This window comes from Vombatus ursinus, unplaced genomic scaffold, assembly GCF_900497805.2.
Source record: "Vombatus ursinus unplaced genomic scaffold, bare-nosed wombat genome assembly UNPS02007612.1, whole genome shotgun sequence".
In the NCBI taxonomy this organism is placed as follows: domain Eukaryota; kingdom Metazoa; phylum Chordata; class Mammalia; order Diprotodontia; family Vombatidae; genus Vombatus; species Vombatus ursinus.
Genome location: NW_020947390.1, coordinates 3,346,554 through 3,352,818, shown reverse-complemented (window position 1 = coordinate 3,352,818; position 6,265 = coordinate 3,346,554). Strand labels below are relative to the sequence as shown.

The 6,265-nt window shown below is 39.6% G+C and overlaps 1 pseudogene; it reads left to right on the top strand.

The window, feature by feature from the left end:
* Nucleotides 1-5,152: 5,152 nt before the first annotated feature.
* Nucleotides 5,153-5,671, top strand: LOC114033939 (annotated as a pseudogene).
* Nucleotides 5,672-6,265: the final 594 nt, after the last annotated feature.

The window sequence follows — 6,265 nt, the reverse complement described above, 5'->3', positions numbered from 1 at the left end:
AATTAGCTTCTAAGTTCCCTTTCAGCTCTAGATATATGATCCTATAATCAGTGCTCATTTTTATATTCTCTTTCTATGTTACCCCAAGGAAATGGAGGCAGGGCCTAGAACCCAATAAGAAGCAACAAAGTCAAGAGGGGTTTGTTCAAAAAGAACAAGCTAAGTAACTATTTGCTGGTACTAGGGTCTAATCTCAGAATGGGTATAACAGATGCTGATTTAAGTCCAGGAGTCTTTTTTTTTTTTTTTTTTTGGTTTCTCCTGTGCTAGACATTATTATTTGCTGGAATCTTTTGGAAAAGGTGAAATGATTCCAATTATGGTGGCTGAAGGGATTTAGTGCAAACATCCAGTCTGATCTGCACATACTTGGGTTTACCAAGACACATACAATTTAGTTTTGGAGATAATACAACTTAAATTGGACCAAGTGGTCACTTCCTTAGCAAAAAGTCTTGAAATGAAGGCTAGACCTATGTAATATTGTGTTTGATGTAGTCATTCCATTTCTAAGCTGCAAATTTTATTACTTAATATGAAATCCATTCTCTTAGCTGAGAAGACAATAAAAGAAAATCATGTTGTTTCCTTAGGCTTGACTTAACTTAGACTTTTTTGTCCTTTCATTTTTGTTATAGTGGGTTGTATGATTCTTGGTCTTTGGGTAAATCCTCCACAGAGGATTTATTTGAAGAAAAGGACATGGGTAACAGAGGATTAAATGTGTATGGGCTACAAACATGAACAGTCAGAGGTAAGGCCGATATCAGCATGATCATGGATCCCTTGAGGTGTTTTTAAAACATTGTGATAACTTCGTATCACTAGAGAGGACTCTGTTTGTTCCTTTGGGGGCAGCTGGCTATTTCTGTTGTAAGCTCCACCCATTGGGTCACCTGTACCCACATTCCTAAGTCTGTCCATGGGTGGTATTTGTGCTTATCAAATCACTGTGGTCCAAGCTCTTATCAGACATCAATTCTCCTTCCATTTCTTTGTGCTCACCATGTCTCACTAAATTGTCTTATCAAAGTCATCAGTTTCATAAAGCATTTAATCATAATGCTCTGAATAAAAAAACCCAAGTTGAGTAATCAAAACAATAGCCTCATAAATCCAGAGCTGAGACTTTCATTCAATCACTGCTCCAATCCCTCAAACAGAAAGAAATTCCAATTAGGCTAACATCCATTTTCTCTCCTGGCAACCACTGCCTCCTGTGCCCCTGGTTTGGGTTACGGAATGGCTGAAGATCATTATCTGGTTATAAATCTTCTGGCTGTCATCATGATGAAGGTCTAATGGAAGCTGACGTTCTTGGACGTTGCATTTCAGGCTACAGCATTTGGGCTCTCACCTCTGTTAACTTTCCAAGCTGTTCACTAATCAACTAGATTTGATGGGTCTCTTCTTGCTGCTCATGCCTGCTGGCATTTTTTTTTAAACTCATGGAATAGGAAGCTTCTTCTTGAGGAATAAAGGTTGGCCAGGATGTAGTAGAAGACTCTTCCACCTGCCAGTCCTCTTTGCCTGTTACCTTGAAAATTTCTGAACCCAGCAACATCATGCTCCCAATGCCTACTACTCACCCCAAGACTCAGCCCCAAAACTTTGTGGGAGATATAGTCCAGGGGGAGAAAACAAGTGAAATTCTATTACTGGTTTGTTAATAGTATATCCTGTCTACCACATGTCCAACAAGTTGTAATCCAGCTTTTCTGCTTATACATCCAGTCCTCTATTTTGGGACAGATCTAAACATTAGGAATGTTTTCTTTATATTTGTTCAAGATTTGCTTTCCTTTAACTTGTGCCCATTAGTTCTATCTCTCCTTTCTGTGACCAATCAAAACATAACCTATAACATTTTATGCATCTACTGGACATCTTATAGGTAGATTAAAAAAGATATTTTGTTTTCATACAGCAAATAGCTTAAACCAACCACAGTGATAATTTATCCACCAAATATTTTTCTTTTGTCACCTTCTCTCTTTGCTAGCTCTGTAGTATAGGCCTTGGTGACTTGACTACTATGATAATTCTCTTCATGTCCCCATTTTCTTTCTGTTTCATTCCACCCTTCACCCTGCTGTCAGACATCTTCATATGCACAAATCTAGTCTTGTCTTTCTTCTCCCCAGAACACATCAATAGCTCCTTATTGTCTACCTAGCAAGATGCCTAGATATCCAAGGCCCTGCCACCCTGCCTTTCCAGGCTTATCTCACACTCCATTCCACAATCTACACTCCCACCAAAGTGAAAAATTTTGTTCCTCCAAAATATCCGTCACCATTCCCTATGTTTGGGATACACTACACCCCACTCATTACCACCTATTGATTTTTTTCCTATTCATAGTGTAAAGAGGGACTGGCTAATGGCCAGGGTAATTCAGGACTGATATTTAGTGAATGAGCATCTGGAGGAATAGTATGTGTTCAGTCGTGTCTGACTCTTCATGACCCCATTTTGGGGTTTTCTTGTTCAAGATACTGGAATGGTTTGTCATTTCCATCTCTTGCTCATTTTACAGAGGAGTGCCAGAGGCAAACAGGTTTAAGTGACTTGTCCAGGGTCACTCAGCTAGTAAGTGTCTGAGGCTGGATTTGAACTCATGAAGCTAAATTTTCCTGATTCCAAGCTCGGTGCTCTATCTACTGCACCATCCAGCTGCTCATCCACCTTTGGTGTCCAATTGGTCACCCAACTTTTACCCATGGCTCTAAGAAGCTATAGCATGCACATTGGCCACACCCTGGTAAAACTGTCTTGGTACCTATCTCCCAAGGTTGTTGTGAGGCTCAAATGATATAATATTTGTAAAACACATGGCAGACCTTAAAAGTGCTATATTAATGCTGACTATTATTATCATCATTATTATTATTATTACTAGTCACCACTACACCAGCCCTTTAGTTACTCTGGGCCAGAAGAAGACCCACCAAACTTGCAAATGATGTTTTGCAACTGGGCAGGGGATATTGTACATGCTCCATCTAACCCTCTAAGCAGGGCTCATGTGCATGCTCCAAAAATTGAACTGTTATGACCATCCTCCACTATAATAGATTTTAAAATCATAGATTTAGAGATTGAAGGGATGTTAGGGGTCATCAGTCCCACTCCCCATATTTGACAGATGAGGACACTGAGCCTTAGAAAGGGTAAGTGACTTGGCCAAGGTGACACAGGGAGTAAGTAGCAGAGTCAAGATTGGAACCTACTTCCTCTAACTTCTCTGAGACCAAATCCAATGATTTTTCAACTTTATCTTGCTTCTTCATCATCCTTAAAAGCCAACTCAAATTTCACTTACTCTAAGAAGTCTTTCCCCAGTTAGGAAGAACCCTTTAATGCTCACATCTTCCTTTTTAAAATCTCTTTTATGCACTTAAAGTGTATTGTCATCATTTGAATTTGTGTCATACTAGATGGTAAACTTTGAGGTCTGTCTTATGTGAACTTTGAATCTCTTCTAGGGTCTATCCCAGTGCTTTGCCCCCAGTAGTTGCTTAATAATATCTGCTTAATTGAATGGATATTACTGTTAGCTTGAGAAATGAATAAAGCAACTGCCAACTCATTTCCTAAGTTCATATTTATTGTTAGCTTAGTTCACATTCTGAGTTTCACAGTAAAGAGGGAAACATATAAGAATATTCTTCTGCTTTGATGCTGTTTCTGAGAAACAATTTTTTCATTTTCCCAGGGGCCTGTAGGGCAACCCACACTTTCTGTGGGTCTTGTAGCAGATGTGGCCTTCCACCCCTAGAAACTTGGTTTGATGACTTGCCATGGTGAGAATGAGCTCAGACCGATTCTTTGGGAAGGCAGGAGAGCTTCAGACATACGGCTTGTCTCTGTGTGGCTGATAAACAATACTGTCCCTCTCTCAGCCACATAGATCTTCATAATCAATATCCATTACTGATATCAGATCCATCGTGCTAAGCTTGATTAGGAGATAGCCTGAAATGGATGGATTATCATGCCATACTATTTATTTTGTTGAACGTTTTGTGGACATCATTGTAGTTTTCTAGGTAGAAATCTTTGTAGCAAGTTAGTTCAATGTACTCAGCATTGTGTCAACAACAAACAATTTGGGAAAGAATTGGAGCAAATGGATGTGTTTGTTTTCCTCATTATTAAATAGTAGGATCAAGGAGGAATTGTGATGCCTTGGAAGGAATGACGGATTTGGAGTTGGAAGAACTGGGTTAAAAAGCCAGACTCTGTCTTTTATCGTGTGTGTGACTGTGGGTCAGTCATTTCATCTTGATTTCTTCATTCCACTAAAAAAGGGAATTGGACTTTGAAGCCCTCTAAAGTTCCTTCCAGTCAGTTATTCAGTCAGTAAGCATGCATTAAGGACCTATGCCAGGCACTGAGCTAAGCCCTGGGGTTATGAAGAGAGGGAAAAAAGTTGTCCCTGTTTTCAAGGAGCTCTCATTGTAATGGAGGAGACATTATACAAATAACTCTGGGCAAACAAGCTCTATATAGGATAGTTGGAATTAATCAACAGAGAGAAGATGCTAGAATTAAGAGGGATCAAGAAAGGCTTCCTGTAGAAGATCATATTTTAGTTGGGACTTGAAGGAAGCCAGGGAAGCCAGGAGCCAAAGATGAGAAGGGAGAGCATGCCAGGTATGTGGGACAGCTGATGAAAATTCCCAGTTGGGAGAAGAAGTCTCTTTTTTGAGGAACAGCAAGAAAGCTGGTATCCTTATATAGCAGAGTATCTGGGGGTGGTGTAAAGCATAAGAATATTGGAAAAGTTGGGGATTAGGGAAAGTTATGAAGGGCTTTGAATATCATCTAGAGGATTTTACATTTGATCTTAGAGGTGATAGGGAGCCATTGGAGTTTATTGGAGGTGACATGATCAAATCTGCTTTAAGAAGATCACAGTTGAATGGAGAATGGACTGGAGTGGGGAGAGATTTGTGGCAGGTAGACCAACCAGCAGGCTATTACAATAGTCTGGGCATGAGATGATAAGAGCCTACATTAAGTCTATGGTTATCAAAAAATGTTTAAAACTAGCATGATGGCATTTTCCTGTTAGGAGGCTCAGTTTGCTCTGGTCTGTCCACTGACACCACTTATCTTTACTGCCCCATCCAACACACTGGTCAAGATGGCATCAGATGAAGGAAAACTTTTTGTTGGTGGACTGAGTTTTGATACCAATGAACAGTCGTTGGAACAGGTCTTCTCAAAGTATGGACAGATTGCTGAAGTTGTTGTTGTGAAAGACAGGGAGACTCAGAGATCCAGAGGTTTTGGCTTTGTCACATTTGAGAACATAGATGATGCTAAAGATGCAATGATGGCCATGAATGGGAAGTCTGTTGATGGGTGGCAGATTAGAGTTGACCAGGCAGGCAAATCATCAGAGAACCAGTCCCATGGGTACCGAGGAGGTTCATCCAGTGGCTGAGGCTTCTTCTGTAAAGGCCAGGGTCAAAGCCGTGGTTTTTCTAGAGTAGGTGGAGACCTCAGTTATCAGGGGGAGCAGATTTTAATCAAGAAGTGGGGGATATGGAGGTTCCAAAGACTATTACAGCAGCAGCAGGAGTCAAGGAGGCTACGGTGACCGATCTTCAGGAGGGTCTTACAGAGACAGCTATGAAGTTATGTTACACACAACGAGTAAAAATCCTTCCTGAATCAAAATCATTCTTCCAATGGCTGTATTTATAAAGATTTTTCTTTGCTGAATCTTTATTATGTAGTGCCCATCTACTTGTATTCACTTTTGTAGTATTATCAGTTTTGATTTTGTCAAAAACAGCCTGACAGCTTCGGACATGAGATGGCCTAATTAGACTTTTCTTTTAAGAAAGCTCCTATCTGTTCTTAAGTGTTTTTTTAAAAAGCATTTTTGAAAGAACTCAGGATTTTATTTTTTTCTTTTCATCATGAGCCAAGATGTGTGGTTTTCATTTTTTTCTTTTGGTTTTGTTTTAATTTTTAATTTTTTTTTCTTTTCACAAAACTTGTGAAATTGGGGACCCTGGTTTGGTTTTCTTTGAACTAGAAAAGGACATAAAATTCAATGTTCACGGGAAACTGAACAAGCTGTGGAAGTTTGGCTTTCTAAAAAATTTTATTTTTATCTTTTTTAAGTGTGTTACCTTCAACTATTTGTAACCTTCCTTTATTGTAGCAAGATAGGAATGCAGCTGTGAGGGTTTGTGGAGAGGCAGACCACCTTGGTGTGTCTAATGAGAAACTGCTTTTATGTTCA